Genomic DNA, 14,331 nt, shown 5'->3' on the forward strand with positions numbered 1-14,331 from the left:
GCATTGATAATGGTTTGACTTGTTTTGTTTAGTGTTGCCATTTGCAAAAATTGGACCACAGATAAAGATTTACACGGCTTATTCTGTATGAATCGAACATCGCGATTAAGATTATAGCGCAGAAATCTTCCATCTACGCTCAGGTTTTTAATTTTGCCAGATACACTCGGGACAGCCATAATTCACCCGTTTATGGCTTTTCCCACAGGACAGGGTTCCGAGGCCCAACCACGACAGCTCAATTGCATTCGGTTCCCACTGCAACGAGTGCGACTGCAATCGGTGCATTTCGTGGGAAAACACAAAGCAAACGACCCAACCGATGAAGCGCCGCTAATGTGCAATCTGATCCATAATTCGCCCAAATGATTTCTTTGCTCACGATTTGCTCATCAATCGTCTGTCGCTTCGTCCATACCCTTTTTTGAAGGTTTGGTTGCTTGCACACGCTGCTCGAAGTGTTCCACTTACTAGCGAAAAATGAATTACGATTTTTCTATAAAAGTTGATAAACTTTTTGCTAGCTAAAGTGTTGCGGAAATTCAAATACAATAATAAATTATTCAATGAAGTCCGATTGTTTTACGCCATCCGGTGCTCGGACAGGGAAGTTTCGAACACGGGGTTTAATTAAAATTAAGATAACATTTCAAATGTAGCCCCCGGATGCATAAAGCCCGGCAAAACAACACTGCAAAACCTGCTTTCTAAAAATACTAATAAAACGCAGCACATTTAAACACAAAAGCACTTCCGATACGTTCGGCGTTTTAGAAAAAAAAAGGAGTAAAATCATTCCATTACACCAGCAGCTCGCCGGTATCATTTGAATAATCGTATGCGAATTTTGTACCCAGCTTTAGACAAGGTCCGCTGAAAAGGTACAGGAAATAATTCGTTTTCGATTTCTGCCGTAACCTACGGCCTTCCGGTGCTCTTGTTTACCGGCTGCTGCCAGTGGACAGAGGCAGCCGCCTTTTACCATATGCTGCTGTTGACTGTAAATCGAACGGAAACGTAAGTGAATGGAATTTAGATCAGCTCCGAGTTTTTTTTTTGTATTTCTAAAGCACTATTAGCTTATAGTTCACAATATAGCGCCAGCGATACTGGCAGTTTCACATGAAAAAAATGCGTCCAAAGTCGGGGCACCCTCTCTCTCTCTGTTTCAGTTCTCATTCACTAGTAACGAGATCTCCCGATGCTGTCTGCGTGTCAATATTCTTCTGCTAACCCTCAAGCAATGCACATCCACCCTCACAGCCCACGAGAGGACGATGATTACTGTTACTGCCCACGTTTCCCGGTGAAATAATTTCAATCTAAAAACCCATCCCTCCAATCCGAAGCCGTACACCGCATCGAAGGCACACGAACGTATTTCACCATAATCCGACAGCTCTACGCTCGATTCTGGCCCTTTATTTGGCAATATCCCTCGGGACATATGACATGTGCACGTTGGCTGAATATGAAACGTGTTTGAACCGCTCGAACTAGGGACGAGAAGCTTGTATGCACTCTGCCATTGGCACTAAATCGTGAAATCGAAAACTCAATTAGTGTCGGGCAAAAATTTACTACCCACCTACCTATAAAGGAAAAGGTTGATGGAAAATCTTACGAATCAAAACAAACGAAAGTCGATGTCGGAGTTGAAGTATTAATCGAATTTTCTCTGGGCATTAATTATTTAACACGAACGAATTGAAATACCTTCCGGAGGTATTTGTTTCTGAATTGGAAAGAGTACAATAAATCTGGGAGGAATAACATCATTTTAGAGACCAATTTTCTTAAATGTAACTGTGGTAACAATATTTTGAAATAGTTTTATTTCGGCTAAAAAAAAACTGGTAAAATCACACGTGAAACGCCATTGTGCCGGTTTATGTGAACCGGTCCAATAAAATTAGCTCTTCCATTTGAAATAAAGTTTCGCCCCCAAAAACACATTGCCACATTCGCTGTTGGTGTTGCAAAAAAAAAAACGGCATGACTGACAATACAACAAGAGAAAAACTCATCCACCCCCTTTGAAGACTTGACTACACGACTGGGCCTTAACATGCATTAGCAAATACATAAATATGTTTTGTTTCTATTCCACAGCTGCAAAACTCGGCCGGCAAAATAAAATCACACATTGCTGGCCTGGTCAAAGGCTGTACCGAGCTCAATACATCACATCACCACTTTCACCGTGCTGCAACTGGCCACCGATTTTCCATCCAGCCGGAACCGAATCTTGCCACCCGAAAGCACCGAAGAACCGAAACTCGACCACCGATCGATCGATTGGACACGGTCGACACCGAAGGGACCGCCTTTCCGATACGCTTCCATTCCCATCCCATTCCCGTGTGCAATCGATTTCGGACACGGGGGTGTGTTTGATGGTTGCTTGCACACAGGCACACGTACAAACACACACACACACATTCTGGCCTAACACAAATGCGCTTTATTTTGCCAGCCCATCCGACGGTTGCCGCGAGCGCTACTGACTGCACTCCCAGCGGAACCATAGTGGTAACACACGGGCGGATTCTCATTTTTACGACGCAATGCATTATTATTGGTGTTTCGATTCGGCAAGCGGACCCTCCTCGGAACCCGGGAAGCTCGTCTTAAGCTGAAGGATTTATGTAATGAGAAGGGAATACGCACAGCAAGGAGGGCAAGATGTGTCTTTATTTGGCCTAAACCAGTCCACCAGCCCGAACTAGGAGATGTTGGATTGTTTGTCCATCCATAAAACCGTTCCCGCAAATCGTATGGTTAGGGGATGGATAGTAAAAATTGATCTCAAGCCTAATTGCTTCATGTTCATGGGCAGTATTGCTTGCATTAGGTGTATGAGATGAAGGACGTGTAGTTGAATAAATTTGGTTGATAAATTTATCAAAATAATATTTAGAAAAAAAAATTACGATTCAATACAGTTGTTATTAGAATAAAAACATAGAAAAAAAACCATAGATAAGATAAGAATAAAAGAGACCAATAAGAAAATGCAATTACAAAGTAAAAAATGAAATAAAACATAACAACGAATAAAAATAAGAATAAATAGAAAACAGAAGACAGTAAAAATCATAAATAAAGAATCGAACAAAAATCATTTTAAAAGATACAAGAAAATTTACGTTCTAGTTGAGAGGAATAAATAAGAAATCAACTTAAAATTATGATCTGCCACCTTCAATAAACCCGAAATAACCATTCTTTACATTATCAACTGTAGGTATTATGAAACAGTGAATAAATTTCCCTCAAAGTGACGGGTGAACATTACAGCCTCCAGCGTGCAATAAAGATTCTCACCACAGCTGCAATTACCCCAGCAATGGGCACTATTTCATGCGTTCGTGTGGCTGTAGTGTTTCCGTTGACAAAGTAGACAACAAACCGTTGTTGAGGCCCGTTGCCTTTTCAAACCCGTATACCATATTTCACTGCATTAATTAAAACGCTTGGAAACTTATATCCACCAACGAACGGGGAGGGAACATTGGCGGCTGCCCTGTTTGCTGTCCTGCCAATTCCATAAGAGGTGTGGTTGGTTGGTTGGTTTATTGCATGATCCGACCGCATTCCGGGTCCGCGTGAGAAGAAAAAAGGATTATTTGTAACCGAACCAACAACAGACCAGCAGCAACGACGGCCACTGCTTGCATTGAAAGAAAATCTGATCGTCCGATAGTTTGTTGCCCGCCAGGGGTTGGTTGGAAAAGGGTGGGTTGGAAAACGTATCAGGAAAATTACTATAACTATCCGGCGACACGCAACCCCAACCTGATGAAATGCCGCAGATGTTTGTTGTGCGAAAAGAGCAAAAGCTCCCTGACGGCGGATCTGCATACTTTCTCACTCACGCGTGTCACTCGCCTGACGATGGGGAGTTCTGCTGCGAAGTTGGTAATATGGCTCAATCACGGAATAAGATTTGCGATGATATCGATTTTAAATTTGTACAACCCAACCGACAACGATCGGGGGATTGCGTTGGGAATCCAATTTCGGTTGTAATTTGTGTGCCAGAAAGGTTCATCTTCGTTTTGATTATTCAATTTAAAGAAGATGATCTTTTTATTTTCTATTTTGAACTCGGTTCACCTTTCGGAAGGCGCACAATTTTCGTTCGACACGGCTGTGCTGGTAGTACAACATTTCCATCGCATTTCGCAACGGTTCAAAACCGTATGCCATGCTTTCCCGATCGAACTACGCTAACGACATGGATAATTATTTCATTTACTTCACCCAAGCTTCGATGGCGGGTTGAATTAATTAACCACCACTCGTGCTCAATGATGTCCATAGATGCCGAAGCTTCCAAGCTATTGAAAAACAAAACCGACGCCATTAACGGTCAAATTGTGTCGAAACTGCGTCAGATGCGGTCGATCAGAAGACCTCCATGTTTGGTGAAATACGCTCTGTTTTTTTTTCTCGCGACGTCTTGAAGTTCAATGTGATGCTCGGTAATTGCTAACGCACGCATGCCCTAATGTCTTGCCTTTTCCATCTTTTCAACTTAATCTCATCTGGGAGCTGCAAACTCCACCAAGCATCCACCAAAAAGGTAAAAAGATTCAGCACTGAATCCATTGGTCGGAACACCACTTTTGACACCCACATAGGCGCAATGGGAATCAGACTAGCCCAAACATGGTCAAAGATAGATTAACTTTGAGCCAGTCGTACACAATTGTAAATTGACTTTTGCGCGCGTTTGAGTTCAAGGTACTTGAAGTGGTGAATTTGTGTGCCACAGTGCAGATGGCAACGGATTAAAGCGGCTTTCGGATCTGTTTTCGGTGGGCGATTCGACCTGACCGCCATGAATTTGTGACATGATCTTGAACGTGTTCCACCGGTGACTCATGGCGTAGAAAGGATGTATTAAAGTGTCTTTTTGCTAATTAAAATATTGGATTAGTGTCAGCTGTCGCTGTGACAACTTCAAACGTTAGCTGCTCTAATAGATCAAGGCAAGATCAAGCTAAACTCGCTCTAACCACGGTTATTTTAACTTCAAGCATTTTTCTGCAATTAAGAAAGGAGATTCTTTCCTAAAAAGTTGTACCTCATCCATCTTCCCGGTTCAACAAACAATCTTCCCATCACGAAAAGCTTTCGCCCCGAAAAGAAGAAAGTATCGACAGTAAGTAAAAGGGCACAACAAACACGCTCATGAATTATGTCGGGCGTAAGAAACGGTCGAAGAAGAAATAATTTTAAACCGTAACATGACACCCTTTTTCGTGCCGCAAAAAGGCGTACGGAAGAGCGAAGAAAAGAAATCTTCCTTTCCGAACAACCCAATCGAAGTTACCGTGACGACCATCGCTTATGCTGTTGCTTTTCTCGTTCAACCCAAAGTACAAGTCGCCGACACCTTTTGGGGCGAGATGACCTTCACAAGGCTGTGCTGTTGTTGCTGTGCCAGCCAAGAAGAGTTCAAGCGAGTTTATGTCCAGTTGGCTTTTTTCTCCCTTCCGTCTTCGCGATTACTTTCTGCCCACTGGGCCACATCTTCCGATACCTTCCAATGCCTCGGTGGCCTCATTTTTTGTTGTTCTCCATTTATCGCGACCGTCGCTTCCGTTCCCTTATTTACGGCGCCGAATCGAAGCAAAGAGGTGCAAATATGGACGATCGACGAAGACGCCTTTGGAAAACAGCAACAAAACGAAGCGAACGAAAACGTTAACCATAAAGAGTAATAAACGGTTCCAAGTCTCCCGGCTCCGAGAGGACCGATTAAATTTGTCGGGTCGGCTAATTATCTTCGGGATTCCAGAGATTGGTCCAGCACGAACACCGAAAGTCACTTTATAGATCCGGCCAGCATTGACGAGTGTGCTGGGCCGTGGGTTTTGCTCGTTAATTGTGGCAGCTGCAGGGCGAGAGTTGTGATTGTGACGAGGGCAACAAGTGACTTCGAAACTATTTCTCCGGAAGCACATTAAAATCCAAATCTGGATGGCCTCTGTACGCGTCGGTTATTATAGCGAGAACAGGAAAACATCGGACCTGGAACACGCTACCCTGACGCACAGAACATCTCCACGGGAAGACAACAATAGAACAATCTGTTCGGAAAAAGAAGACGTTCTCAGACATCTCGGGCAATTTAGTTATCAAATGGTAATAATCCCACAACGCTGCTGATGATGATGATGATGTCCATGCACTTCGGATCTTTTGAATAGAATAGAACATAAAACGCGGTTCTGATGTACATAGTTGCTCGCCCAGAGCTCGTTAGCATCACAAATCTCGACGCAAGTGCTCAGCAACTCAATGATAACTCAAGCTGTTGTTGCCTTAGCCCAGACGGACTGACTGATTTTGCCTTCATTTCCCAAATGCACTTGAGCTGCTTCGGAAGTGTTTTGTTCCGTTTGCCCACGCGGGTGTTGCGAAACGAATTAAAGCGGTTGACGCCTGGTGATGCCCCTGCTCAAGAAGTTACCGCCATTCTGATGTTTTATTATCCCAAACCAGCACAATGTTTGGGCCCTTCCAATACTTTGATGTCACAGATGAGGAGAAGCTTGCACGTGGTTCTTTTATCACATCCTGAATAAACGCTGCGGCATTTGTCAGAGGGCCCATTCCCCACAGGCTTCAAACGGCACTGTCATTCATGGCGCCAATAAATTCTGAATTCCTCCAAAATACCACCGGAAAACCTCAATCGAAAGCCCCAGGTTTTTCGAAACACCATGATTCATAATCAAATGAAATCTAAATTACTAGCACCCAAGGACGTGTGGGACACCAGTTGCCGCTGCCTCTGTTATGCTGATAGACCTTAGATAACAAGAGCGAAATCACCCCTCGGGCTGTAATTTTTTGGTCCATTTTACAAATGAAAGTGGTGGAATAAAAAAGAAGCTGATGAAAAGAGTGTCTCCCACCTCGCTCAACTCGAGCTCGCTCTCTTCGCCTTCCAGGGCCCATTGATTGATACCATTTTTGGCCCACTTCGAACGCCGGTGGCTCACATGCCGGCCCCCGAAATGAGCTGCTGATTAAATGCGTCTGCCTGCATCTCGTGCAAGCACAGCTCGTTGTGGTAAGCGAAGAGCTGTTGCATAAAAATTGACACTCACTCGTTGCGTCATGGCGCGTCGTCGTAGATGACGTTGCGAGATGCGGCCACGGCTAATCGTTACTCGGATCGCGCGGATTCAACACGGAAAGGTGCAACAGGCCGGGTTTCGAGCGCAACCCGGTTGTTGATTGTTTTGCCGTGTGCCATTAGCTGGCGGGCGGTGTTGGTGCGTAGTCTACAAAACCGACGACGCCCCAAAACGTCAATCAGAAATGCTCGATTTTCGTTGGTGGTGATCGCTACTGATGCGAGGCAAATTAATGCATCACTCGTCCCATTCAAAAATCAAACCTGTCACGAGAACCTGGGAACTTGAGCCTAGACGAGGCAATCAGTAGCCCCAGTCGGTAGCATCGGGTTGATCGTGGTTAGCGATAAATTTCCTGCAACCTTTGCGGCAACCGAAACAAATGGTGGGAAAATTCTGACATCATCGTACGCACGTGTCTACCTCGGTAGAGGAAAGAAAAAAACAGAGAAACGCCTCGGTGAAAAGTTAACCCAGCGCCGGACTGATGCAAAGAAAGATGTTACTGACGCTGAGGCCCCAGTGGCACACTGACACTAGTTAGCATACAATGCCGCATTAAAGCAGCTCATCAAAAAGACAACCTACCGCGGGAGGCGCATCAACACCGATCACGATCGTTCCCGGTCTCATTCGTTATGCTTCGGATGCATCAGGGGTTGGGTTTTGGGGAAGAAAAAGTCGCAGTGGTGTTGAAGGTGACCGAACACACCCTGCATCCGGACCGAACCGGAGGGCTCTTTCGGGTGACGGTACGGTGCATCTGTTTGATAACTATTTTAAAAGCACGATACGATCAACGCAGCCTAGGGTGGCGGGCGTAACGATGTTTGTGGTTTGCGGTTGCAGTGGAGACGACAGTTTGTCACTTTGAAATGTGGTAACAGGACAGGGGCAATGAATATTTTATTCTCGATTCTCTCTTGGAAGAACAAATTATCGACGGAAACGGTACGTCGGTTGTGATCGTTTCTTTGCTTCATTGGAATGATTCGAATTGGAACTAAATGTTGCCGACAGTCGCTGTAAAACACCAAACTTCAGTGTCAAATGAAGTCTATGAAAATTGGAATTCTCAGTCGGTGTCTGTCGTGCGATCGAGCAGTGGGTCGCGAAGAAGGATAGGAAAAATCTCATTCGTGACGTGAGTTGACAACGGAAATGATCTATATAGACATTCTTCTCTGATTCATTCTTACTGTGACAGTCATCCTGGAAGGACGTGTTTACGTGTGCTCTAGTTTGTGACCTGTTACCGTGGGATTTTCGCCTCCATACAGCTGTGCTGCTTCCCTGTGTTTCCGTGTAGTGTGCAGTGCAGTGTTTACCTGGGATACCCGGAATTCTTCCCCGTGCGTATTTACCCGGGGATTTTACCGGTGGTTTTTCCGTGTGTTGCTGTACCCGTTTGTGCTACATTCTGTAACTTCTGTGCAGTGGTGGTCGTTTTAAGAGATTAAGAGTGAGACGAGACACCATAAATTTCATAACTTTAGTGCAGTGGCGTAGTGAAAAGACATTCGAATAAGTGAGGAAAAAGACTCTTGGTGTTCAGTGTGTGTGGTGACGCAGAGATAATTTTTTGTGCAGTGTTTATTCTAATTTTTGTGACTGACTGGACATTTTAAATCCTTTTTCACTGGGCCCGGCATCATAATGCCAGGCCCACTTTTCCCCGAGAGGGATTTTCCCCCTCCCGGTGGGCCCTCTCGAAATGAGAGGTCCTTACCCCTATTTATGGACAGAAAAGACGAACACGGTGACATGAAATTCTTAGTTTTGCAAACGACCGACGGATCCCCTCTCCCTAAAAACCCTTTTGTAATTGGCAAATCTCTTTCCTCCCTTGCTGGTCAACTTTCCGAGCCCGGAAAACCGATCGACAACGGCAAAAAACTCCTCATTAAAACCCGTAGCTCTAAACAATTCCAAACGCTCCAATCCCTTACCAAACTTATCGACGGAACCCCTGTGACAGTGACTCCCCATACCAACCTTAATAGTGTCCAATGCGTGATCTATTCCCCCGATTTAAAAGACCTCAACGACGATGAAATTTTGAACGAACTCAAGGACCAGAAAGTGATTTTTGTGCGTAGATTCACGAGAAAAGTTAACGGAGACATCGTGAACACCAACATTTTCCTGCTTCGCATAAACACCACCTCGATACCATCTACCATCCGCCTCGGTGCCCTGCAAGTTTCTACCCGACCTTACTACCCGAAACCCATGATGTGCTACAACTGCGCTCATTACGGACACACCAAGATGAGCTGCAAGGTAGCTCAAGCCTGCGCCAACTGCGGTACGCCTGCCCACGGAGATTGCCCCGTCGACCCCGTGTGCATCAACTGCAAAGGACCACATAACGCCTTCTCCCGTTCCTGTCCCCGCTACCTACAAGAAGAAGCTATCATCAAATATAAGGTAGACAATAACTGTTCATTTGGCGAAGCCCGTAAATTTGTTAGTTTGCCCGTAGCTCCTTCCCTTGTCCAACAAAGACTAACCTACGCACAACAGACAATCACGGACGAAAAAGACGCTATTATTGCCAATCTCGAAGCCAAAAACAAAGAACAAGACGAACTAATCAAAACACTGCACGCATCTATTGAAGAACTAAGAAAACAAATACGCGACCAGTCCAAAATGATGAAATCCTTCACAAAACACATGAACAAAACAATCAAACAACAACAAAACGAAAGTTCACTAGAATCAGAAACCGACACTACTCTAACTGACACAGATGACACTGCCTCTACCACCTCATCCATCTCCCGCAAGCGAGCCCGCGGGAATAAGGGCTCTCCCTCCTCGGAAGAGGAAACCCCAACCACCCCCACCACCATCCCCAACCTTCCCTCTCCCCCTATCCCTAACTCCTCCACCATCCCTTCTCCTTCCTCCGTTTCCACCCGTAGCAAGAAAAAGAAAAAACCTAGCTAGGTAACTCTTTTTCTCCTTGACCGCTTCTAAACCCCATCACAGATCTGAATCCCCTGCCCATCCTATTACCGGTGATCCCCAAAACCCATCGAATACCACTAACCAACAATCTCTTTTTGCATTATCCTGGAATATTAGAAGCATAAAAAATAACCTAGATGAATTAAAACTCCTCATTACCAAACATAACCCCAGCATCATCACCCTACAAGAAACACAAGCTATACCCTCTCTTTCTTCCACTCCTTTCAACAAATATAACTGGTTTTTTAATATTAACCCTACTCATCCACACCAAAATGTGTGTTTGGGTGTGCTTAAACACATTCCGACTAAAACAATTAAACTAACCACTTCAATCCCATCAGTAGCCGTACAAATTACATCTCCACTTAAAGCAACCGTCCTCTGCATGTACCTATCTCCCTCCCTCAGGTTGTCTGCTATACAAAATGACCTTCCTACCCTTCTCTCACAGCTCTCTTTTCCATTGATCCTCCTCGGAGATCTTAATGCCCAACACAGCACCTGGGGTTGTCCCCTTACCAACTCCCGTGGCAACCTCCTAGACAGCATATTTCCTTCTGTCGATTTAGAAATCCTCTACAACCAAACCCCAACCCGCGTTTCTCCCTCCGACGGGAAAAGCTCCATCTTAGATTACTGTGCGGTGTCATCTTCCATGGCACCTCAATTCCACATAGCCGTTAACACAGACACACACAACAGTGACCATTTCCCACTCTTAATCCATAGCTCCTTTCGTTCTCAGCCATCCCTCATACGCTCCCGTTGGAAGTATGAGGGGGCTGACTGGGAAAGGTATCAAACAGAAATCCGATTCAATCTTCCACTTGACGAAAACCCCTCCATTTCCCGCTTCGTAGAAACCATTAAAATAGCAGCTTCCCTTAGTATCCCTCGTACAAAAGGCAATACTTCCTCCCGAAGAAATGTCCCCTGGTGGAATGAGACAGTCGCGCGGGCTATCAAAGCCCGTCGCGCTGCTCTACGCCGATTTCGCCGCGCAAGCCATATTCCCGATAATTTTTTCACACCTATATTAGCCGAACGGTATCGGGAAGCCAATCGCCTTGCCAAAGAAGCAATCCGGACAGCGAAAGAGAGTAGTTGGAATCAGTTCGTAGCTGATGTCAACCCTCTCTTGACCTGTAAGGAGCTTTGGCGGCGGGTGAGTGTGCTCTCGGGCCGCAACCAACGCTCTTATGCTCCCATTACCCTTAACCTACCAACCAATCCATCTACCACTATCCCTCCAGCGGAAGTACCTGAAGCTTTTGCAAAACACTTTGCAAATGTTTCAGCTACAGACAACTTTTCTCCCCAATTCCGTCGTCACAAACAAACTGCAGAACAGATCCCACTTCCCCTAGTAGATGCCACTAACCATAGATACAATAGACCTTTCTCAATAGCTGAACTAAACTGGTCCCTCAGAAAATGTCAGGGCAAATCTTCCGGCCCTGACAACGTAGGTTATCCTTTGCTGAAAAACCTGCCCCCGTATGCGAAACTAATACTTCTTAACATTTACAATAGCATCTGGTCCTCCGGGAATATCCCGGCGGACTGGAAAGGCAGTTTAACAGTTCCGATTGCTAAACCCAAAAAACCCATTAATGAAATAGATAGTTACCGTCCAATCTCGCTCCTTAACTGTATTGCTAAGGTGTTGGAAAGGATGGTAAATCGTAGATTAACACAGGAACTACAAGACAGTAATCTCCTTAGCAATAACCAGCATGCGTTCCAGCCGGGTAGAGGTACGGAAACGTACTTTGCCAAGCTGGACGATCTATTAGATAAAGCCACCAGTAGTGACCACCACATAGACCTAGCAATCATAGACCTATCCAAAGCCTTTGATCGAACCTGGCGTCATGCCATTCTTACACAACTGTCTCGTTGGGGCTTTGGTGGACTTTTAACCAAGTTCATTGATAGCTTCCTTACGGACAGGACTTTTAGAGTACAAATAGGAACCGATCTATCCAACCCCTACACACAAGAGAATGGTGTTCCGCAAGGGGCCATTCTCTCTCCAACCCTTTTCCTCATCAGTATGGAATCTCTTTTTTGCTCCCTTCCCACAGAAATCCAAGCATTCCTCTATGCAGACGATATTATCCTGGCCTCTTCATCTCATACTGCTTGCGAATCTCGTAAACTCCTGCAAACAGGGGTTGACAAGGTTCGACAGTGGTCGAGATGGACTGGCTACGAAATATCACACACAAAGTCCAAAATCCTCCATATCTGCAAACACTGCTCTTGCAGTCAACGACGACCAATAACTTTTAATAGGACACCAATACCCAACACAAAGATAGCCGACATACTCGGCGTAACCTTCGACAGTAGGCTTTCTTTTCTTCCACATTCCAACAGGGTCAAGAAGGAAGCAAACAACCGGCTGAACTTGTTCCGGATGCTTGGAACCGGCAAAGCTCGGGCCTCCCGCTCAACCCTGAATCGCATCATCAACGCCTGGCTCCTACCTAAACTACTCTACGGCATCGAGATTGTTTCCCGCGAGCGAGCAACCTTCGAGAAGAGAGTAGCACCCGTCTACCATACAGCCATCCGCTACGCTACTGGTGCTTTTGTCACCAGTCCGATTGTTTCCCTCCTCTGCGAAAGCGGTTTTCTTCCATTTCAGCACATCATCACCAACAGACTCGTCGCAGCTGCAGCTCGGATCCTTGAGAAAGGAATCGACGCAACTGCCCTCATTACCAGAGCTAACTCCGACCTGCAACAACTCACCAACCACCAGCTTCCTCCGATCATCCAATCCAGCCGCCGGGGAACACGTCCCTGGTACCATAGCACTCCTGCCATAGACTGGGAACTGAAACAAACTCTCCGGGGAACCGGAAAAAGCAGCCACATCGCCAATACCACCTTTACGCACCTGATCCGGACCAAATACCACCACCATCACCACATCTACACAGACGGCTCCGTCAATCGGGAGTCAGCCGGCTGTGGGATCCATTCCAGCCTCGAAAATTGCGCCATCAAGCTCCCTAACCACACCTCTATCTTTTCAGCCGAAGCAATAGCCATCCGTCTTGCCGCCGATGAAGGACTTCGGACCGACATTCCGAACGTCATTTTCACCGACAGCGCTAGTGTTCTGGCAGCCCTTCAACACGGTTCCTCAAAAGACCCACACATTCAGCTCCTAGATGACATCCTTCCATCTCCTGAAATAGTCCTCTGTTGGATTCCGGGTCATTCCGGAATCGACGGAAACGAGAAAGCCGACCGTCTTGCCAACCAAGGTCGGCTCCGTCCGGCCGACTCGCACAGCTCTCTTTCGCGCCGTGACGCCATCCGCTTCACTAACGCAATAGTCGCTCAACACTGGAACACCACCTGGCACAACCTAGACCTCTCCACAAAACTCCGCTCCATCAAGCACAACACCGCACCCTGGGACGATCCCGATTCCAGCCACATCCAACGAGTCCTTTCCCGGCTTCGCATTGGTCACACCCGCCTGACCCACTCCTACCTGCTCGAACGATCCAGTCCTCCACTTTGCAGCTTCTGTGGCGTCGACATTACCGTCCGCCACATCCTTACCGATTGCCATGGATACACTACACACCGAACCACCTGCCAACTAGATACCGACCTAGCCATCATACTGTCTCCCGACAAGCAACAGCAGAACCGCCTCATCCGATTTTTACTCATCAGCAACCTGTACCGAGAACTATAAATTTATAGCATAATAGTTTCCAAATTACAAAAAGAATAATAGTTAAGCAATAGTTAAGCCATAGTTTTTACCACACATATGTAACAATAGACAGGAAAGAGGCGAATGAAGTCTCAAAGACCCAAAGCCTCTATAAATAAACGAAAAAAAAAAAAAAATTCTTCTCTGATTCATGAACCTTATTAGATGAGTGATACTTTGATATTATTTTCAAGTCCAGCATATTGACAATAGTTTTACTTCCTTAGCGACATTTAATGAAGTGTTTGCGCATACACTTTACAAGGAGGACTTGAAATCCACAACACACTTCATGGAAGATAAAATAATATTTACCTCCACCCATTTTCTTGACAACTTTATAAATGACCAGCGAAACACTTCATTGCGCCTCTCCAAACAAAAGTCGCTGTAAATGTGCCAACGGCGCAGTGTGTCCCTTTTGCCACTTCTTTAAGCCAGCGAGAA

General features: G+C 45.6%; 1 protein-coding gene across 1 annotated transcript in view; it reads right to left on the reverse strand.

Annotated features, from left to right (window-relative positions):
* The window catches only part of LOC118510570 (myosin-4), a 48,713-nt gene that overhangs the window by 9,130 nt on the left and 25,252 nt on the right, over positions 1-14,331 (reverse strand). The gene's annotated exons all lie outside the window — the stretch shown is intronic.

This window comes from Anopheles stephensi, chromosome 3 (assembly GCF_013141755.1).
Source record: "Anopheles stephensi strain Indian chromosome 3, UCI_ANSTEP_V1.0, whole genome shotgun sequence".
NCBI classification, from domain to species: domain Eukaryota; kingdom Metazoa; phylum Arthropoda; class Insecta; order Diptera; family Culicidae; genus Anopheles; species Anopheles stephensi.